This window comes from Scyliorhinus torazame, chromosome 5 (genome assembly GCF_047496885.1).
Source record: "Scyliorhinus torazame isolate Kashiwa2021f chromosome 5, sScyTor2.1, whole genome shotgun sequence".
Classification (NCBI taxonomy): Eukaryota; Metazoa; Chordata; class Chondrichthyes; order Carcharhiniformes; family Scyliorhinidae; genus Scyliorhinus; species Scyliorhinus torazame.
In genome coordinates, this window is record NC_092711.1 from 172,613,736 (window position 1) to 172,637,322 (window position 23,587).

Here is a 23,587-nt window from a genome sequence, read left to right on the forward strand (position 1 = left end):
GGCAGAAGAGGCCATTCGGCCCATCGGGTCTGCACCGGCTCTTGGAAAGAGCACCCTACCCAGGTCAACACCTCCACCCTATCCCCATAACCCAGTAACCCCACCCAACACTAAGGGCAATTTTGGACACTAAGTGCAATTTATCATGGCCAATCCACCTAACCTGCACATCTTTGGACTGTGGGAGGAAACCGGAGCACCCGGAGGAAACCCACGCACACACAGGGATGATGTGCAGACTCCGCACAGACAGTGACCCAACCCGGAATCAAACCTGGGACCCTGGAGCTGTGAAGCAATTGTGCTATCCACAATGCTACTGTGCTGCCCGACATGGCAACAAATATTAAATCAAGATGAGGTAGATGAGTGCTGGCAATCGGATAAATGATGGATTCTCGGCGAGTGGCACCAGAACCTGCGGAAAAGCAGCTATTCCGCGCCCGCTTCACGACCGATTTCCGATTGACGAGATGATAGAGGATTGTGGGGAACCGGCAGGGAAAATGGAGAGAAAGCTGAGATGAGGAGGGATTTCTTCACTCGAGGATGTGGTGCTGCTTCGGAATTCTTAGAATCCCTACAGTGCAGTAGGAGGCCATTCGGCCCATCTAGCCTGCACGGATCCATATTCCACCCTATCCCTGCAACCCCATAATCTAATCTGGACACGAAGGGGCAATTTAGCACAGCCAATTCACTCACCCCGTACATCTAGGAGAACCCAGAGCACCCGGAAGAACCCACGCAGACACGGGGAGAACGTACAAACTCCACACAGACATTGACCCAAGGCTGGAATTGAACCCGGGGACCCTGGCATTGTGAGGCAGCAGTACTAACCACTGTGCTACCGTGCTGCCCCAATTCTCTACCCAGAGGGCTGTGAGCCTCAGTCATCAGTATTTCAGGACAGAGATTGATAGGTTTCTCGGTATTGAAGATATCGAGGGATATGGGGGATAGTGTGGAAAATGGTGCTGAGGTAGATCGGTCAATGAGCTCATTGAATGGTTGAGCAGGCTCGATGGGCCGAATGGCCGACTGCAGCTCCTGTTTGTTATGATCTCTGTGTCAGGACAGGAAGCAGTGGAGCAGGGATCTGTCAATCTGCCTGAATCAGCACCTCAGAGAATTGGGAGGGTGATATTAGATACAGCAGAGTGAGAATGGAGGGAGAGTGTGTGGGATGGAGAATTACAGCTTTTGGAGAATGAGAGGGGAAAGAATGTTCCAGAGAAACTAGAATTGTCTGTTTATGAATTTCTATCCTGTACTGACAGTGACAATTCCTTTTCAGGAGATTAGAAGTGGAGGAATTATAGACAGAAGTCGCAAATGTCACATCTGGGATCTGTCACTGTCACTCGATTCCTTGGGACCTGAATATCATCGGCCTTTGAATCTAGAAGGAGAAATGTTTGCCCGATCTGTCAGCTTCAAAGATTTTAAACATCAGTGTGACTGGAAAAGCACCGAGACACACACACCCGAGTGAGAGTGTTCCAGAGAACGGACTGTGGAAAGAACTTTAACCAGTTAAACAGTCTGAAAAAACATCACACCACTCACAGCGGGGGAGACCCTACACGTGTTCTGTGTGTGGACGAGGCTTCAACAGTCCAACCCGAGAGACACGAGGAGACCCAAAATATGGAGAAACCGTGGAAATGTGGGGATTGTGGGAAGGGATATAGTTTCCCATCAAGGCTCGAAGCTCATCGACGCATTCACACTGGGGAGAGGCCGTTCACCTGCTCTATGTGTGGAAAGGGATTTGTTCAGTTATCCAACCTGAAGTCACATCAGCAAATTCACACTGGGGAGAAGCCATCCACATGCCCTCAGTGTGGGAAGGGATTCACTCAGTTATCCAGCCTGCGGAAACACCAACGAATTCACACTGGGGAGAAGCCGTTCACCTGCTCTCAATGTGGGAAGGAATTTGGAAATTCGTCCAACCTGCGGGCACACCAGCGAGTTCACTTCGGGGAGAAGCCGTTCACCTGCTCAGAGTGTGGGAAGGGATTCTGTGTTTCATCACAGCTGCTGAGACACCAACGAGTTCACACTGGGGAGAGGCCATTCACCTGCTCTGTGTGTGGGAATGGATTCACTCGGTCATCCTATCTGTTGAAACACCAGGGAATTCACAAGTGATGACAGGGTTTGGATTCTGCTGTTATTGCTGCTGTTTATCACATCCAGGACTGAACCATGTTCATTCTGACAGTGAGTGAAGTTGGAGGGTTTCTTTCTGCTGGACTGGCCCATTTCACTGGGTTTGCTTCCACTGGGCTGATACTCTTTGAGCCTGGGAGAGAACATATCCACTGAAATGATCCACAAAAGCTGAAGAAAGACATTTAATTGATTACTGGATTGGAAATAGTCTTTGTCCCCCCTACAGACAGGTCTAAAATAAATACAGAAAGAACTGGAAAAACGCAGCAGGTCTGGCAGCATCTGTGAGAGAGAAACAGATTTAACGCTTCACGTCCAATGTAACTCTACCTCAGAACTAAAGAGAGGGAGAAATGTGATGGATTTGATGCTGGTGAGAAAGGGGGAGGGTCAGGTAGAACAAAAGGGAAAGTCAGTGACTTTTCTAGTCAGCTATAACCATGAGAGTAAGGGAAGATGATAGAGGTAAAAAGGTTAAATGAGAACTCATTAGGAATAATTAACTATAATCATATTAAGCATATTAGGGGCTGGTTTAGCACAGGGCTAAATCGCTGGCTTTGCAAGCAGACCAAGGCAGGCCAGCAGCACGGTTCAATTCCCATAACAGCCTCCCCGAACAGGCGCCGGAATGTGGCGACTAGGGGCTTTTCACAGTACCTTCATTTGAAGCCTACCAGTGACAATAAGCGATTTTCATTTCATATCATTTCAGCATTACTTGAGTGCAACAATAGCTGGGAATCCACTAAGGGTTAATCCAGATCATACACTTTAATTTCTTAGGTTTCACATCTGCAAGGTCAGTGATGTCAACTAGCTAAAAGGCCCCATTGTATCGTAAGAACTGGTGCTGCTATCCTAAGAACGAGTAGTCCAGTTTCTGTGGTAACAGCCAGTCTAGGGTGATAATGTCTTAATGAAAACTGTGTTTTTCAATTAATGTTAGATGCAGGTGTGGATAATTTGGAAACTTGGCAAGCGATGGAATGGAAAATTTGCACCAGTACATTTAAATACAATATCTCTTAAATTGAGGGACAGGCATTTTGGCCGAATTGAGTAATTATAAATTAGTTAAAGCCAATCAGAAGTAAAAAGAAGGTGAGACATTAAGATAACAATATCCTTAAAAATCACTTGCCGGGATGGAAAAACGCATCCTGGGATCACCCCATCTATATTTCTGAAACCTATTTCCTTTGCTGCTTGCTTTTACCACTCACCGTCTTTATTTTGCTTAAATTACTTAGTTATTTCATCCTGTGTATTATGATTTGAAGAATTACTACGATCTGTAATTGAATGAAAACTCACTACTGTATTTGCTAAAGACAATCAATCTGACTAGCTTGCTACAGGGCTAGTTGAAAACTTTCTAAATTTTGTATTGAAAACATGTTTACCAGTGGCACAAGCTGACAAATAAAGTCCAAGTGGACTTTGCCAAAAAGCACAGACTTGACCTCTGTTATTTGGGAACTGAGAAGGGATAACGGATATCCAGGATTCCGAATAGACACACAGATCCATCAGAGTGTGGGTGAGATTAAATGTCAAAAATATCCTGCAACAAAAGGCAAAGGGAGAGGTAATGGTTGTAGTAAAGAAACAAAGCATTGGTCCAGAGTAAGTGTTAATGGCAGAATAAAGGACAACTCTGCCTGGAAGCAAAAAACATGAAAACAAGATGCAGACTGGCACTCGGCAAAAAAACAAATCAAAATGGAGGAGAGAGTTCAGGGTGTGAAGTTGTTGAACTCAATGTTGAGTCCAGAAGGCTGTTAAGTGCCTCATCGGAAGATGAGGGGCTGTTGGTCCAGCTTGTGTTGGGCTTCTCCGGAACATTGCAGCAGGTCGAGGACAGAAATGTGAGTCTGGGGGACTTCAGTGACGTATTTAGGAGAGGGGGACACTCAAGTTCTAAATATAGATTTTCAGGTACAACAGACACTTACGGGAACTTCCAAACCCAACAACCTGATTGGTGAAGATACAAACCCACTGAAAATGCCCAGGGAGGGGAAAAAACAAGAAAGGTGCGATTACTCTTCAGATTCTGAGGTGTTGCAGGGCTAGGCAAGTAACAAGGTGGCAAGGGCGGGCTCTCCCTCTCCCCTGCCGACTATATCGTCAGCCATCGGCAACGGCGACCGCATTGTGGTGGCCGGATTGGAGAAACATCACCAAAGCTTGGCAGTGGAATTAAAGAAATTGGTCGAGGAGGCCCCGGCTCATAGCTCTGCAAAATGGAAAAATCTGTGTAAAATCCTGGAAACACGTGGTGCCACCGAGAAAAGCTGGGAACAGCCTCTCCGACCATACTGACTGGATTGTAACAGCCTCTCCGACCATACTGATCGGATCATAACAGCCTCTCCGACCATACTGATCGGATCGTAACAGCCTCTCCGACCATACTGATCGGATCGTAACAGCCTCTCCGACCATACTGATCGGATCGTAACAGCCTCTCCGACCATACTGACCGGATCGTAACAGCCTCTCCGACCATACTGATCGGATCGTAACAGCCTCTCCGACCATACTGATCGGACCACATCAATAGAAACCAGCCTGACCTACAAAATTCTAACAGAATTAGACAGGATAGATTCAGAAAGAATGTTCTCGATGGTGAGGGAGTCCAGAACTGGGGGTCATAATTGGAGGATAAGGAGTAAACCTTTTAGGGCTGAGGTGAGGGGAAATTTCCTCACCCAGAGAGTGGGGAATCTTTGCAATTCACTATCACAGAAAATAGTTGAGGCCAAAACGTTGTGTAATTTCAAAAGGAATTAGACAGCTCTTGGGGTAAAGGGATCAATGGATATGGAGGGAAGGCTCAGGTTATTCATAAAATCATAGAATTTATAGTGCAGAAGGAGGCCATTTGGCCCATCGAGTCTGCACCGGCCCTTGGAAAGAGCACCCCACTTAAGCCCACACCTCCAACCTATCCCCGTAACCTCATCTAACCCACCCTCTATCCTCTCTGGCAGACCCACTATTCTGACCTTTTGCCGTCTGGACCTGTTTTCCTGGTCCTCCACTTTCCCTCTTACGCTCCCTTGGGCTGTCACCAACCTTCTCACCTCAGTTTCCAGAGCTCCAATCCTGTCGCTCTGGTCCGAGGGAGCTTTCTCCAACTCCAGGATTGTTTTCCCCTGGGCCTCCACCTTCCTTCCCAGGCCTTCGATGGTTCGCTGCATTGTGTTTGTCGCCTCCGACATCACCTCCTTCATCATTGTGTGGAACTCCGTCCTGAACGCCTCCTTCATGGCTTTTAGCTCCCTTTTCAGCACCATTCTCCATTCGTCCCCCCCGCGTGTGTGTGGGGAGGGGGGTAGGGTGTTCATTCTCCGGCTTTTTAAACCGGAATTCCCGATAAATTGCCTCTGTTGGATTTGTTTGGGTGGAGAGCCACCTGATGTGCGTTCGCCACCACCAGACGTCTTACCCTTATTAAACTTGATAATCAGCCATGATCGTAATGAATGGTTGAGCAGGCTCGAAGGGATGAATGGCCAACTCCTGCTTCTATTTTCTATGTATGTTACTGTGTATTCAGCCCACCCAAAGTATGTCTCCCATCAAGAAGGCCAATCTGGAAAAATCCTCCCACACAGGATGTCAACGCAAATTCCACCTGGACAAATGAATGGGAATCATTGGATTTGCAAACAAGTACCTGGTCTCAAACCCAACCCAACAGCTGCCTGCTTTCATCCTTCCCAGGAAAGAGTGTCCACACTTAACAGGTTTAGAACCGGCCAGGGCCCCTGCTTGACCAACCTCCACAGATGGGGCATTAGTACCAGCCCCCTATGCACACATCATACAAGATGGTCCAATCCGCATACTTAGTGGAGGCCTATCCGCACTCAACACAGCAGGACCGGAAGAAACTGCTTGGCTTGGGGACTTTGCATTCGCCAAATAAAATACTGGACCAAAGCTCCTTGTGATGAAGACAATTCCTTCAGATTGATCATCATCACCTTCAGCCTCAGAATTCACTCTGCCATGTGTCACTTTGGGCAGTTCATCTCATAATGATATTTTCAGTCGGACCTGAAACTCCTGTTAATTGTTCCCCAGTCATTCCTGGGGTTCATTCACCTATTAATGCTGTTCCAATTCTGTCTTTTGTTGTGAAATCTGGATCTGCAAAAGATGCTTTCTCCATCATTCACAATCTGTCCAAGTCCAACTGTGCATCATAGACATCCAATAGATCATCTTTCTTGTAAACCTCATCAACAAAACCCTCATGGAAAATCCAAACTTTAATCAGGATCCAACTGACGGGCACCCAGCTCCCAGAATACTTTGCTTCTGATTTTCCTTTTGTTAGGAAGTGAGAATGCCGAGGCCAGACCTTGTTTCCTCCTTGGTGGGGATGTAACCCCTGTCCACATCTCCACTTCATTCTTCCACTGGTCGTATGGCTCAGACTCCGAGAACATCGGCGAGTAATTAGACCCTGACAATTTCCACTTGCTTCAGTTATTTCTCACAAAAACTACTGGGATTGTAAGATTCTGTCTGAAATGTTATTTTCCAACCTTCACCATCCGGCAGGCATTCTGTGTTCCCATGTTATAATCCTGAGAGCTTTATGGTGAAGGAAGAAATTGGAGCCAATCTGTACTTGGTATAGATTTATTCACAGAGTGAAACATTACAGGTAGATACCTCCTGACCCCACTCCACTCCATGTCTGTAAGTGTTTCTTGTTACAGAAAGGAGGGGAATTAATTTAAACAGCCCTGATTTCTCCTCTCACGACTGGTCTGTAAACAGAATGGAGGTTTTGATTCCTGATCTCCCCCTTTATAAGTGGTGGCGTTTTCTTCTTCACCTTTCAGTTTGGTGTGGGCTCGAACCTCCATTAATAATCCAGTCTCAGAGTGGACTCAATCTCTATTTGGTGTGGATTTGTTCACAGAGTGAAATGTTCCATTTATACACCACCTGCCACCACCTGATGTCAGTCAGCGTCTCTTTCTGCTCCTTTAAAACAAACAAGAACATTGACTGGGCAGTGAAACAAAAAACAAATTACCAAAGTAAAGTTATAAAACTTGAAACTAAAATGTTATCTTGTGAGTCAATGATGCAGCCCAACCCCCGCAGTGCCCACTGGGCATGAAGAATGGCTCTTTATATTTGCTCAAGTAACCATCCAATCAATACTGTGGATACTGAAACCCAACAGATACAATTAACACCACAGTCAGAGCATCTAAAATGTCTCTGATCAGTGTGACTGCCCCGGTGTCTCAGCAGCTCAGATGAACAAATAAATCCCTTCCCACACACAGAACAGGTGAATGGCCTATCTCCACTGTGAACTCGCTGGTGTATCTGCAGGTGGGATGACTGAGTGAATCCCTTCCCACACGCAGAGCAAGTAAAAGGCCGCTCCCCGGTGTGAATTCGCTGGTGTGTCTGCAAGGGGTAAGACTGAGCGAATCCCTTCCCACACTCAGAGCAGGAGAACGGCTTTTCCCTGGTGTGAATTCGCTGATGTTTCTTTAGAGTGGATGAATCAATGAATCCCTTCGCACACCGAGAGCAGATGTATGACCTCTCTCCAGTGTGAATTCTCTGATGTAACTTCAGGTTGGATGACTTGGTGAATCCTTTCCCACACTCAAAGCAGGTGAACGGCCTCTCCCGGGTGTGAGTTCGCTGGTGTAACTGAAGGTTAAATAACCGAGCGAATCCCTTCCCACACTCAGGGCAGGTGAACGGCCTCTCCCCAGTGTGGCTGCGTCGATGAATTTCCAGCTCGGATGGGGCTTTGTATCCCTTCCCACAGTTCCCACATTTCCATGGTTTCTCCATTCGGCAGGTGTTTACGTGACTCGCCAGGTTTGGCAATCAGTAGACAGCTTGGCTCACACACAGAACACGTATGGTCTCTCCCTGCTATGAATGGTGTGATGTTTTTTCAGGCTGTTAAGTTATTTCCACAGTCAGTTAACTGGAACACTCTCACTTTGGTGTGTGTCTCAGTGCTATTTCAGTCACACTGATGATTAAAATCTTTTGAAGTAGTCAAAACAAGCATTTCTCCCTTGAGACTCAAAGGCCAATGATATTCAGGCTCTGTGAATCTGGCAGATTTCATAGATTTCATAGAATTTACAGTGCAGAAGGAGGCCATTCGGCCCATCGAGTCTGCACCGGCTCTTGGAAAGAGCACCCTACCCAAGGTCAACACCGCCACCCTTTCCCCATAACCCAGTAACCTCACCCAACACTAAGGGCAATTTTGGACACTAAGGGCAATTTATCAGGCCAATCCAACTAACCCGCACATCTTTGGACTGTGGGAGGAAACCGGAGGAAACCCACGCACACACGGGAGGATGTGCAGACTCCGCACAGACAGTGACCCAAGCCAGAATCGAACCTGGGACCCTGGAGCTGTGAAGCAATTGTGCTATCCACAAGGCTACCGTGCTACCAGATGCTGACATGATGTCTGGTTTGAGATTTCTGTCTGTAAATCCTCCTCTTGAAACATCCTGTAAAAGGAGATTCCAAAATTCATTACTCAGTACAGGATAGAAATTCAGAAAAGACAATTCTGTTTTTTATGGAATATTATTTTCCATCTTGTTTCCCCCAAAACTGTAATTTCCATCCCACAGACACTCCCTCCATTCTAGCCAGACAAATAAACGTGTCAAGCTGTTGGAGCAAAGAATGTCAATGTCTTTAAGAGAGAGAGAGAGACGTGGGCCAAGCTTTCCAGAGTCTGCACCCTCCCTGGATTCACTTCCTTTCCCTTCAGTTGCTGCAAATGACCAATTGAAGGTGAGAATGAGAAAAGAAATGGAAAGGGGAGAAAAGAAAGTGTTTTACTCACAGATGTTGGAGACACAGGAGGAGGTTTCAGTCTGTGTGAAGCTCAATCTTCAGTCACACAAAGCCCGCGCGCTGATTGGCTGGAGGACGAGAGTCCTTCCGGTTCCACAACTCTTTCCAATGGTCTGAACCTCAGAAGGAAGGTCAGGAGGTGGCCTCTCCCATGCACATACGCAACTTCCCCTCTTCCTTGGGACATGCGCAGTCCGGGGCCAGGGGGAGATCACCGAGCTGCTTCTCGCTCTGGCTGGAGCCGTCAGCCGATTTCTTGGAAACCTTTGTCTCGAGGAGGTACAGGGTGAAAACTGGTGGGGGTGGGGCTCCGTGTCCGCGTGCCGAGCCTGCGCACTGAGACCCCAAAACGTCACTGTTGAACAGAGTGATTCTGGGGCTGGTTTAGCATAGGGCTAATTTGCTGGCTTTGAAAGCAGAACAAGGCAGGCCAGCAGCACGGTTCAATTCCCATACCAGCCTCCCGAACAGGCGCCGGAATGTGGCGACTAGGGGCTTTTCACAGTAACTTCATTGAAGCCTACTTGTGACAAGTGATTATTATTATTGGCTGATTCAGGGGTTCTCGTGACGTCACAAAGCGGACGTTGGAGGTGAAACTTCCTCCTGTCTCCAACATCTGTGAGTGAAACTCTTTCCTTTCTCCCCCTTTCCATTTCTTTTCTCATTCGGACCTTCAATTGGTCACTTGCAGCAACTGAAGGGAAAGGAAGTGAATCCAGGGAGGGTGCAGACTCTGCAAAGCTTGGCCCAGGTCTCTATCTCTCGCTTAAAGACATTGACATCCTTTGCTCCCTCAGCTTGACACATTTATTTGTCTGGCTAAAATGATGGTCTCTTTCCCAATGTTCACAATTAAAGGCTGGTTTCTCCAGGAGATGGCTGACATTTAAGGGACAGTAAATTAATATGAGACCGACATGTCTAGTATTTTTAAATGGTACAGATTAGATAATTATGGTTCTGTAATAAAATACATTGATTATTATTTATGGTTGTGTAATATTGAACTGTCCCTATTTCTATATTTCCAGTTATCTCTTCCCTCAGAGGGTTGTTAGTCTCTGGCTTTCTCTTCCACAGGGACCAGTGGAGTCTGGGAGTCACTGAATATGTTCAAGGATGAGTTGGATGGATTTTTAATATTTATTTTGTTCTGTTTTTTTAAACTTTTTAAAATAATGAATGCAACAAACTAACAGAAATATTGATGGAAAATGAGTATAGTGTAGAACAACTGATATTGCCGCATAAATACAAGCAACACATTGAGAATTAATTTGTAACAGGATATTTTTGGGACGAGAGCTGCTATGTGAAATGCCAGATCAATTGAACAACCAGTTAACAGGTTAACATAGTGAGTGTGGAAAGAGGGTATGATTATATAAAAACAGAAGGGTAACAATGCACACCCCAAAATATTACAAAACAGACTAACAGCATAGTCAAATTAAAATAACATAGATGACGCAGAATCTCTGTCGTGCAGAAGGAGGCCATTTGCTTCTTCAAGTCTGCACTGACCCTCAGAAAAAGCACTCACCGAGGCAGACTCCCCACCCTATTCCCATAATCCGGTGCATTGATCATCGTCAACCCACCTAACCTAACATCTTTGGACACTAAAGGGCAATTTAGCATGACCAATCCACTTAACCTGCACATCTCTGGACTGTGGGAGGAAACCAGAACACCCGGAGGAAACCCACGCAGGCACAGGGAGAAAGCGCATCTCCACACAGACAGCCACTCAAAGAATCAAACCTGCGACCCTGGCTCTATGCAGCAGCAGTGCTAACCACTGTGCCCTACTCTGGGCTCAGTTGAATTGAATTCACTGATGGAAATCCCTGGAGGAGCAAGTCAGCCAGATTGGAGCACATGTATTTGAGATAGGGGTCTCATAATTGAACAGATGCATCAGACTTAGAATGAAGTACAGACATTAAAAATTCTAATGGGATACATTCCGTAATCAGTCTATGCCAGTTTTGGATAGAGGGAGAACAGACTGGCCTGCTTCCATATCGACCCTGATGGATGTTGGGTCTATCCTAACCAAATTCCGTGTGAACCTAAGATGTGAGGCCAATTGATAAAGCCTGATATTCGGGAGACACAAACCTCCCTGAGCTCCTGGTGATTGGAGCTTAACAAACTTGAGGTGAGGTTTATTTTTGTACTAATCATTCCATTAATTTCCTTAATGACTCTGGTCGACAGCAGTATAGGCAGCATTTGCAGAGGGTACAACAGTCTGGGCAACACATTCATTTTAATGAAGGTGATCCTCCCTCACCATGAAATCGGAAGAGCCGACCACCGGGCAAGGTCCCACCTAATAGTCACCATCAGCTGTGGAAAGATGGCCCCATATAGCTGTCTGAAAGAGGGGGACATTGACATTCCCAGATATTTAAATCCCAAGGGGAGTACCTGATTGGAAACTTAGCAAGAGGAGGGGGCTTACCCTTCAACACACCCCCTCCCCCTCACTGGCCTCTGACACAGTAAAAGTCATCTTATAACCAGAGAAGGCACTAAATCTGTCCACAATCGGGTGCAGCTGGTTAAGATGAACATTTTGCTGTGGTTTTTATTTTTATCTCCGTGCCTAATGGTCTTTTTGCCAAAATTGTTCTTTATGGGGGTGGATAGGTTGGTTTAATTGTTTGTGTGGGCAGATAAGGTGGCAAGGATTAGGAAGACGGTGATTCAGAGAGGGCAACAGTCAGGGGGCTTGGCCCTGCTGAACCTGTTATACTATTATTGGGTGGCGAACGCAGAGTAGGTGTGGGGTTGGAGCAGGGAAACGGAGGCTTTGTAGGCTTCCATTAAAGAGTAGGTGGAGTTAACGGGTTACAGAGATAGGATGGAGACATGGGCTTTTGTAGGGTGCTCTTTCGAAGAGCCGGTGCAGACTCGATGGGCTGAATGACCTTCTGCACTGTAGGGATTCTATGTTCTATAGAAGGGTGTGGGAGGCGGAGATGGAAGGGGGGAATACGGTCTGATCATGGGAGGGGGAACTTCACAACTGTTCACAGGATCCATTGACTGACAGATCAATCCCAGAACAGGGAAAATTACAGGCATGGCGAGGGAACTGGGAACGTTCATGGAGCAGATGGGGGCAGTGGATCCCTGGCGGTTCATGGAGCAGACGGGGCAGTGGATCCCTGGCGGTTCATGGAGTAGACAGGGGCAGTGGATCTTTGGCGATTCTTACACCCGGATGAGAAGGAATTCTCGTTCTTCTCACCAGTACACAAGGTCTACACTCACATCGGCTTCTTTGTTGTGGGGAAATCGGTGCCTCCAGAAATAGCCAGAGCGGAATAATCCATGATTGTAATCTCAGACCACGCTCCACATTACATGGATGTGAGGTTGGAGACGGGCCAAGCCCAATGCCCCACATGGAGGTTGGACACGACGCTCTTGGCCGACAAGGTCTTCTGCCAGAAAACATCACCGGCCATCGGCAAGTACATCACTAACAACCAGAACGGGGAAGTCTCACCTTCCACGTTCTGGGAGGCACTGAAGGCTGTGATTAGGGGAGAAATAATCGCCAAAAGGCTCGTAGAGACAGGGAAGAGAGAGCGGTTAGGCAGCAACTGATCGACTCCATTCTGGAGGTTGACAGACGATACTCCGCGGCCCTAACCATAGAGCTTCTGCTGGAGAGGAAGAAGCTGCAAAAGAACTTTCACCTGCTCCCCACCAGGAAGGCAGTGCACTAACTCCGCAAACACGGGGGACCTTTTATGAGCACGGAGAGGGCTAGCCGCCTGCTGGTTCACCAGCTGAGAAAGAAGGCAGCCAAGAGGGAAATAGTCCAGGTAAAGGATAACAGAGGCAGACGGTATAATAATCTTTATTATTGTCACATGTAGGCTGACATTAACACTGCAATGAAGTTATTGTGAAAATCCCCCAGTCGCCACACTCCGGCGCCTGTTCGGGTACACTGAGGGTGAATTTGGAATTTCCAAATTACTTAACATTATGCCTTTCGGGACCTGTGGGAGGAAACCGGAGCTCCCGGAGGAAACCCACGCAGACATGGGGAGAACGTGCAGACTCCACACAGACAGTGACGGGAATCGAACCTGGGACCCTGGCGCTGTGAAGCAAAAATGCTGACCACTGTGCTACCGTGTCGCCCAACCATAGCCGTCCCGTAGCCCAAGCAAAAAAGGTCAACCAAGCATTTGAGGCCATCTACCGGGGACTGTACACCTCCGAGGACCCCCTCCCCACTCCCCAGAGAGAGTTTGGAATCTTCTTGGGCTACAAACTCAACCTGGGCAAAAACAAAGATTTCCCGGTGAGGGGGAGGGGCAGAGCTGGAGGGCCTCCCAGTTAAAATAGCCCAAAACAAATCCCGCTACCTGGAGATCCAGGTTTCCCACGAGTGGACACGGATCCACAAGTGGAAGCTGACCAGTCTGGCGGAGGAAGTCAAAAACGACCCACAGAGATGGGATGGACTCCTGCTTTCCCTGGCGGGAAGGATGCAGATGATCAAGGTGAACGTACTGCCCAGGTTCCTCTTCCTGTTTCGATCCTTACCGATCTACATCCCCAAGGCCTTTTTCCATTCAATAGATAAGATGAGTATGGCGTTTGTGCGGAGGGGCAAGAATTCAAAAATCCCTAAAACAGTACTACAATGGAGAAGAAACATGGGAGGCCTGGCCCTCCCGAACTTGCAATACTATCACTGGGCAGCCACGGCCGAAAGAGTGAGGAGATGGGCAAAGGACCCAGACATGGAATGGTTGATGATGGACAAGTCCTCATGTTCAGGAATGACCCTCCGGGCCCTTGGCGCGGCAACACTTCCCTCCCCGCCAGCACCAGTCCAGTGGTGGTAGCTACCCTGAGAACCTGGAACCAGATGTGGCAGCATTTCAGTCTGACCGATGTGTCCATCATGGCCCCCATCTGCGGCAACCATAGGTTTGCACCAGCCATTCTCGATGCCACCTTCAAGAGGTGGAGATAGGATGGGGGAACACTGATGGTTAGGGACTTTTACACGGGAAATAGACTAGCGACCTTAGAGGAGCTGATGGAGAGACTGGACCTTCCAAACCGGGATGAGCTCCAGGTCAAAAACTTTCTCCGCAAGGAGACACCAGCATACCCAGGAACCCTGAGAAGCACAATGCAAGAGGAGTTACTGGACGCAGACAGTCTGGGGAAGGGAAACTGTGGGGACCTGTACGGACAACTCTTAATAAGGATGCGCTCCTTACTCGACGAAACCCAGGAAAAATGGGAGGAAGAGCGAGGGACGGAAATAGGGTGGGGACTCTGGAGCGATGCACTGAACGGGACCAACTCCACCTTCTCCTACGCAAAGCTAAGCTTCATGCAGCTGAATGTTGTGCACAGAGCGCACCTGACAAGAACCCGAATGAGCAGGTTCTTCTCGGAGATGGAGGACAAATGTGAATGGTGCCAGCGGGTCCTGGCAAACCATGCCCACATGTTCTGGGTATGTCCCAGACTTGTCGAATTCTGCACAGACTATTTAGAGGCAATGTCCATGGTTATGAGGGTGGAGCCGTGCCCACAAATGGCAGTCTTCGGGGTATCGGACCAGCCAGAACTATTCATGGGGAAGAGGGTGGACGCCCTTGCCTTTGCTTCTCGAATCGGCCGCTGGAGAATCCTGCTCGGCTGGTGATTAGCAGCACCACCCACAGCTGCGGACTGGCTGGCAGACCTATCGGAATTTCTCCACCTGGAGAAGATCAGGTTCACCGTCCGAGGGTCAGAGGATGGTTCCCACAAAGTGTGGAGGCCATTCACCAACTTGTTCCAGGACCTGTCTGAAGCCAGCGGCCAATGGAACACTGGGGAGGGAGGTGGGCGTACGGGGGCCAACGGGATCACAGGGAGCAGGCAGGAAAAACGGGACGGGGGGGCTACTGGGAAAAGGAGGGAGAGGCCAGAAACCAACTGACACAGAGACCAGAGAGCCGAGAACAAAAACACAAGAAGAGGAACCCCCAAGGGAAGGTTTAAAACAGGACAGGGAGTGCGCGGGGTGGAAGGGGGGAGGCCCATCAATGGGGGGGAAGGGAGGGCACCGTCCACTTGTAAATAACAGATAACTCCCATTGTACAGTGAAGGGCCCAGGAAAGGACCCAGAAACGACGAGTGAAGGGGGCAGAGGGGAGGGACGGGAGATGGGGGGACGGGTGATGGGGTGACCGGCATAAAGGAAATTGACATGCACATTGTAATCGGCAGAGTTACCCTGACTGCTCGGATAGTGTATAATAAGGTTTGCCACAAGTCTGTTACTGGATGAAAAAGAGGTGAAAAAAACTGCCCCACCCAATCCCACCTCAATTTATTTTTTAATGTTTAAAAATATTTTTTTATTAAGGTTTTTTAACAACACAATTCTCCCCCCCCCCCCCCCTCCCCCGGTAACAAAATAACGCAAAATCTCCCTGAGCAAGATATATACATGGCAAGATGGTATATTTACATAGCATGGAGGGTGGGGGGTGTATAAAGCTATCTCCCGCTCGTCCATCCCCTCGAACATTCTCTCGTGTCTTCCCCTCCTCCTCCCCCCCCCCCCCCCCCAGGGTTGCTGCTGCTACTGATCGACCTTCTTCTAATGCTCCGCGAGATATTCTAGGAACGGTTGCCACCGCCTGTAAAACCCCTGTGCAGACCCTCTCAAAGCAAACTTAATTCTCTCCAATTTTATGAACCCCGCCATGTCGTTAATCCAGGCGAGGGGGCTTCGTCTCCTTCCACAATAGCAAGACCCTTCGCCGGGCTACTAGGGACGCAAAGGCCAGAATTCCGGCCTCTTTCGCCTCCTGCACTCCCGGCTCATCCACTACTCCAAATATTGCTAGTCCCCAGCTTGGCTTGACCCGGACTTTCACCACCTGGGATATTACTCCCGCCACACCTCTCCAGAACCCCTCCAATGCCGGGCATGACCAAAACATATGGACATGGTTCGCCGGGCTCCCTGAACATCTTTCACATCTATCCTCTACCCCAAAGAACCGACTCAGCCTCGCCCTCGTCAAATGCGCTCTGTGAACCACCTTAAATTGTATCAGACTGAGCCTGGCACACGAGGAGGAGGTATTAACCCCACCCAGGGCATCCGCCCATAGCCCTTCCTCAATCTCCTTCCCCAGCTCCTCCTCCCATTTACCTTTCAATTCTTCTACTAGCGCTTCCCCTCTTTCATCTCTTGGTATATTTCCGACACCTTGCCCTCCCCGACCCATGCCCCCGAGATCACCCTATCTTGAACTTCTTGTGCTGGGAGCAATGGAAATTCCCTCACCTGTCTCCTCACAAAAGCCCTCACCTGCATATATCTAAATGCATTTCCCGGGGGTAATTCAAATTTCTCCTCCAGTGCCCCTAGGCTCGCAAATGTCCAGTCAATGAACAGGTCCCCCATTCTTCCAATCCCCGCCCGATGCCAGCCTTGGAACCCCCCGTCCATCTTCCCCGGGATAAACCGGTGGTTACCCCTGATCGGGGACCACACCGATGCTCCCATTGCACCCCTGTGCCTTCTCCACTGGCCCCAGATCCTTAGTGTTGCCGCCACCACCGGGCTTGTGGTGTATTTTGTCGGCGAGAGCGGCGGCGGTGCCGTTACCAACGTCCCCAGGCTTGTTCCTTTACAGGACGCCATCTCCATCCTCTTCCAGGCCGCCCCCTCTCCCTCCATGACCCACTTGCGGATCATCGCCACGTTTGCTGTCCAGTAGTAACTCTCTAGGTTTGGCAAAGCCAACCCTCCTCGGTCCCTGTTGCGTTCCAAGAACCCTCTCCTAACCCTCTGGGTCTTATTTGCCCACACATACCCCATAATATTCTACCTACTCTCTTGAAAAAGCCCTTGGTGATCACGATGGGGAGGCACTGAAACACCAACAAAAACCTCGGAAGGACCACCATTTTGACCGACTGCACCCTACCCTCCAACAAGAGCGGGAGCATGTCGCATCTTTTAAAATCCTCCTCCATTTGCTCCACCACCCTTGTCAAATTCAGTTTATGTAGGGCCCCCCAACTTCTGGCTATCTGGATCCCCAGATACCGAAAACTCCTCGCCGCCCTCCTCAGCGGTAGGTCCCCTATCCCTCTTTCCTGGTCCCCTGCCTGTAATACAAAAAGCTCACTCTTCTCTACATTAAGCTTGTTGCCCGAGAACTCTCCAAACTCCTTCAGAGTCTGCATGACCTCCACCATCCCCTCCATTGGGTCCGCCACATAGCAGCAGGTCATCCGCATATAGCGATACCCGATGCTCCTCTCCCCTGCGGACTATCCTCCTCCATTTCTGAGACTCCCTAAGTGATATGGCGAAGGGTTCAATCGCCAATGCAAACAACAGGGGGCACCCCTGTCTCGTCCCTCGGTACAGGCGGAGTACTCCGACCTCCGCCGGTTCGTCACTACGCTCGCCACCGGGGCGCTGTAAAGGAGCTTAACCCATCTAATAAATCCTCCCCCGAACCCAAACCTGCGCAATACCTCCCAGAGGTGCTCCCACTCTACTCGGTCAAAGGCTTTTTCCGCGTCCATAGCTGCCACTATCTCCGCCTCTCCCTCCTCCGATGTCATCGTTATCACGTTTAAGAGCTGCCGCACATTGGTATTTAACTGCCTGCCCTTTACGAATCCCGTTTGGTCCTCGTGAATCACCCCCGGGACACAGTCCTCAATCCTAGTGGCCAGTACCTTCGCCAATAGCTTAGCATCCACATTGAGGAGCGAAATAGGCCTGTACGATCCACATTGCAGTGGATCCTCGTCTCGCTTTAGAATCAAGGAGATTATCGCCTCTGACATTGTCTGAGGCAGGGTTCCCTCCTCTCTTGCCTCGTTGAAGGTCCTCACTAGTAGCGGGGCCAGAAGGTCCACATATTTTCTATAGAATTCCACCGGGAACCCGTCCGGCCCCGGGGCCTTCCCCGCCTGCATGCTCCCCAAACCCTTACTCAACTCCTCCAACCCAATTGGTGGCCCCAAACCCACCGCCTCCTGCTCCTCCACCCTCGGGAACCCCAGCTGGTCCAGGAATCGCCTCATCCCCCCCTTCCCCCCCTGGGGGCTGGGATCTGTACAGCTCTTCATAGAAGTCCTTGAATACCTTATTTATTTTTGTTGCACTTCGAACCGTGGCTCCCCGTCCATCTTTGATTTCCCCCTATTTCCCTCGCTGCCGCCCTCTTACGGAGCTGGTGCGCCAGCATCCGACTAGCCTTTTCCCCGTACTCGTAAGTTGCCCCTTGCGCCTTCCTCCACTGTGCCTCCGCCTTGCCCATGGTCAAACTCCGCCTGGAGCCGTCGCCTTTCCCCAAGTAATCTTTCCTCCGGGTCCTCTGCGTATCTCCTGTCCACTCGCAAGATCTCCCCCACTAACCTCTCCCTTTCCATTCCCTCTTATCTTCTCCCTATGAGCCCTGATGGAGATCAGCTCTCCCCTGATCACCGCCTTCAATGCCTCGCATACCACCCCCACTCGTACCTCCCCGTTGTCGTTGGCCTCCAAGTACCTTTCAATACACCCCCTCACCTTCCCACACACCACCTCATCGGCCAGCAGTCCCACATCCAGCCGCCACAGCGGGCGTTGGTGCCTCTCCTCTCCCAGCTCCAGTTCCACCCAGTGCGGGGCATGGTCCGAAATGGCTATGGCCGAATACTCCGTCCCCTCCACTCTCGGGATGAGCGCCCTGCCCAGAACAAAGAAATCTATCCGGGAGTAAGCCTTATGCACGTGGGAGAAAAAAGAAAATTCCCTGGCCTGCGGTCTTGCAAACCTCCATGGGTCCACTCCCCATCTGATCCATAAACCCCCTAAGTACCTTGGCCGCCGCCGGCCTCCTTCCCGTCCTTGATCTGGAGCGGTCCAGTGCTGGGTCCAGCACCGTATTGAAGTCCCCTCCCATTATCAGTCCTCCTACCTCCAGGTCCGGAATGCGCCCCAACATGCTCTTCATAAATCCTGCATCATCCCAGTTCGGGGGTGTATACATTTACCAACACTACCCACGTCCCTTGCAACCTACCACTCACCATCACATATCTCCCTCCTTTATCCGCTACGATAGTCTTGGCCTCAAATGACACATGCTTTCCCACCAGAATTGCCACCCCTCTATTTTTTGCGTCCAATCCCGAGGGAGATACCTGTCCTACCCATCCCTTTCTTAACCTGACCTGGTCCGCCACCTTCAGGTGTGTCTCTTGGAGCATTGCCACGTCTGCCTTCAGTCCCTTCAAGTGCGCAAACACTTGAGCCCGCTTCACCGGCCCATTCAGGCCCCTCACATTCCACGTTATCAGCCGGATTGGAGGGACCCCCCCGTCCGACTAGCCATCTCCTTTTCTGGGCCAGTCCCTTGTCCGCGTCTCCCTCACTCTCCAGTCCGTCAGCCGGGGGACCCCCGTCCCAGCCACCTCTTCTGTGTCCCGTTCTCTTTCGGCCAGTGCAGCAGCAACCCCTCCCCCCTCCGCTAGATCCCCGTCTAGCTTTTTTGCTCCCCCCATATCCCTCCCGTAAGTCAGCTGACCCCGGCTTCCCCCGCCATCCCTTTAACCCCCCCCCCGTGTGGGAATCTCCCAATCAATGTACATTCCTTTGTTCCCCTATCCCGCCTTTTATGCCGCGCGCGGGAAAGACAACCCCGTGCCTTCCAAAGCCTGCCCCGCCCCCCATGGTGCAGCTCCTGTCGTGGCCTTGTCCCTCTCCCCCAGCCCATATAGCATTTCCTGCGCGTGGTTGACCCACTATGTACAACAACCATCATACTTCAACCCTCAAACACCCCCCTCCCACACAAACCCTCAATTAGAGTCCAATTTTTCAGCTAGTATAAAGGTCCACGCCTCTTCGGGCGTTTCAAAGTAGTGGTGTTGGCCATTATGTGTAACCCACAGTCGCGCTGGCTGTAACATTCCAAATTTCACTCCTTTCCGATGGAGCACCGCTTTGGCCCGGTTGAAACCCGCTCTCGGCTTAGCGACCTCCGCGCTCCAGTCCGGGTATATTCTGATCTCCGCATTGTCCCACTTGCTGCTCCGTTCCTTGGCCCATTTCAGGACCCTCTCTCTGTCTGTAAACCGGTGAAATCTCACCACCATCGCCCTTGGCGGCTCTTTTGCCTTGGGCTTCCTCTCTAGCACTCGGTGCGCCCCATCCAGCTCCAGCAATCCCGGAGGGGGCCTCCGCACCCATCAGCCTCCCGATCATTGTGCCCGCATATGCCGCAGCATCGGCCCCCTCCACTCCTTCTGGGAGACCCAGGATCCTCAAGTTGTTTCTCCTTGATCTGTTCTCCAGGTCTTCGAGTCTTCCCGCCCACGTCTTGTGCAGCGCCTCGTGCCGCTCCACTCTCTCCGCCAGGCCCACGAGCTCGTCATCATTCTCACTCACGTTTTCCTGGATCTCCTGGATCTTCACCTCTTGGGCTTTCTGGGTTGCTCCAAGTTTTTCAACCATTGCCAGTATAGGCGCCACCATCTCCTTATGCAGCTCCTCGAAGCAGCACTTGATGAACTCTTTCATCTCCTCTCTGTCCGTGGGCGCCGCCATTTTGTTTTTTCCTTCTTTTTCTTCTTTCTTCTCCCGCTGCTCCAGGGCTGCTTTTTTTCGCCGTTTCGCTGCGGGTCTGATCCATGCAGGTCTGTAGGGGACTTTCTCCTTCCTTCCCAACGGGTTGGGTTTTTTTTTAAAGTGCCGTTGGGGCTCCGTTAGCGGGCCCAAAAGCCCGTTTTCGCGGGAGCTGCCGAATCGCGCGGCTTAGCTCCGCATCGCCGCAACCCGGAAGTCTCCCGCCTCAATTTAAAGTGTTCCTCATAATCCAGATGGATTTCCAGTAATAAAACTATATCAACTTTCTCCTAATGAAATGAGAGGATCTTTTTTCCTTCTGATAGGGTGATGGATGCCCCGTACATTCCCTGAGAAAATTTGCAGATTAACTGCCGCCATTAGTTAGGCGACAGAGAGACAGGAACAGATTTTCACACCACAATCGGGCGTGCGCCATTACCCCCTCCTCCAACTCACTTTACACCAGATGCACCAAAGTTTCCCCAAACTGCTCCTTTCACAGATAAAAGCCCCGTCTGTACCAGAGTAGGATAAAGTCAACAACACATAAACCCTCCCATAATAACAAAAATACAAAAGAATCACGACCACAATAGATCCAAGGGGACATTCCTCAATAAGACTGAGGACCCGGAGGATTAACCCCACGGCCCGACTGTCGTTACCCTCAGGATACCTTCTCCAAAATGAGGAGAAGAAAAGTAACTTTTATAAATTGTTTTTACAGGATATTAGAAGAGGAGGAATTACAGACAGAAATCTCAAACGTCACGTCTCGATCTGGCTGAGTCTCTCAATTCCTTGGAACTGAATATCACCGGACTTTGAATCGAGAAGGAGAAATGTTTGTCTTTTCTGTCAGCTTCAAAACATCAGTGTGACTGGAAAAGCCCCGAGACACACACACAGCCGGGTGAGAGTGTTCCAGAGCACTGACTGTGGAAAGAGCTTTAACCAGTTACATAGCCTGAAAAAACATCACACCATTCACAGCGGGAGAGACGTTACACATGTTCTGTGTGTGGACGAGGCTTCAACTGATCGACAAACCTGGAGAGACACGAGGACACCCCCACCCTAGAGAAACGGTGGAAATGTGTCGATTGTGGGAAGGGATTCAGGGCCCCATCTCAGCTGGAAGCTCATCGGCGCAGTCACTCTGGGGAGAGGCCGTTCACCTGCTCTGTGTGTGAGAAGGGATTCATTCGGTTATTTGCCCTGCAGAAACACCAGCGAGTTCACACTGGGGAGAGGCCGTTCACCTGCTCTCAATGTGAGAAGGGATTTGGTGATTCATCCACTCTGCGGATACATCAGCGAGTTCACACTGGGGAGAGGCCGTTCACCTGCTTTCAGTGTGAAAAGGGATTCACTACTTCATCGAGCCTGCAGATTCACCAGCGACTTCACACTGGGGAGAGGCCGTTCATCTGCTCTCAGTGTGAGAAGGGATTCACTCAATCATCCGACCTGCAGAGACACCAGCGAGTTCACACTGAGGAGAGGCCGTTCACCTGCCATCAATGTGAAAAGGGATTTACTCGGTTATCCAGCCTGCTGACACACCAGCGAGTTCACACTGGGGAGAGGCCGTTCACCTGCTCTCAGTGTGATAAGGGATTCACTAGTTCATCGAGCCTGCTGGCACACAAGCGAGTTCACACTGGGGAGAGGCCGTTCACCTGCTCTCAGTGTGAGAAGGGATTCACTCAATCATCCGACCTGCGGAGACATCAGCAAGTTCACACTGAGGAGAGGCCGTTCACCTGCTCTCAGTGTGAGAAGGGATTCACTCAATCATCGGACCTGCGGAGACATCAGCGAGTTCACACTGAGGCGAGGCCGTTCACCTGCTCTCAGTGTGAAAAGGGATTCACTCAGTTATCCCACCTGCAGAGACACCAGCGAGTTCACACTGGGGAGAGGCCGTTCACCTGCTCTTACTGAGAGAAGGGATTCCGATATCCATACACCCTGCAGGAACACTAGCGAGTCCACACCTGGAAGAAGCCATTCACCTGCTCTGAGCAGGGGAGACATTCAATGAACCGTCCCAACTCCGGAGACACGAGCGAGTTAATTCTGGGGAGAGACCATTCATCTGCTCTCAATGTGGGGAGGGGTTTTGTGATTCATCACACCCGTTGTGACTCCAACAAGTTCACAATAAATTACAGATGTTGGCCCCGTTGTTATTGTTTCTGCTCTCACTGACATCCAGGACTGCATTTTGTTCATTCTGACATCTGGTGAATGGTGATGATTGGAGGGTTTCTTTCTGCTGGACTGGTCAGTCTAACACCTCTGCCTCCGGTGGGCTGACCATTTTTGAGCCTCGTTGCGATTATCTGGTTCCAAGTTTGACGAGGAGCACAGAATGAAAAGGTGTTTGCACGTTGGAAGATATTTAGTTCCCAAAGCAGCCATGTTGCCATGAAGATGGGCTATGGTGGTTACAGGGTTCTTTTGTCTAATTTATCTGGGTGTTTCTCGCAGAAGGAAACTGTCATGGTATGAGGGGCAAGTTGTCTGTGGTAGATTGGGAAATTACAATAAACATATCACTGAAAGTGGCAACGCAGGTGGATAAGGAGCTAAGAAGGCAAACGGCATGCTTGTCTTCATTGGTCTGGGCATTGAGTATAAAAATTGGCAAGTCATGCTGCAGCTGTACAGAACCTTAGTTAGGCCACACGTGGACTATTGCCGACAATTCTGGTCACCACATTACCAAAAGGATGTGGAGGCTTTGGAGAGAGTACAGAGGAGGTTTACCAGGATGTTGCCTGGCCTGGAGGGTATTAGCTATGAGGAGAGGTTGGATAAATTCTGATTGTTTTCACTCGAGCGACGGAGGTTGAGGGATGACC

General features: G+C 49.9%; 1 protein-coding gene and 2 long non-coding RNA genes across 3 annotated transcripts in view; 2 read left to right on the forward strand and 1 right to left on the reverse strand.

The window, feature by feature from the left end:
• Positions 1 to 23,587, forward strand: part of LOC140418044 (uncharacterized) — a 91,649-nt gene that overhangs the window by 31,400 nt on the left and 36,662 nt on the right. The window lies entirely within an intron of this gene.
• On the reverse strand, positions 6,834 to 9,712 carry LOC140422363 (uncharacterized). The gene is made up of 2 exons (XR_011947411.1): positions 9,068 to 9,712; positions 6,834 to 7,200 (listed from the first exon to the last, which is right to left on the reverse strand). It is a non-coding gene; the product is annotated as an uncharacterized lncRNA (long non-coding RNA).
• On the forward strand, positions 9,582 to 22,908 carry LOC140422357 (uncharacterized). Its single transcript, XR_011947403.1, has 2 exons — positions 9,582 to 9,699; positions 21,445 to 22,908. It is a non-coding gene; the product is annotated as an uncharacterized lncRNA (long non-coding RNA).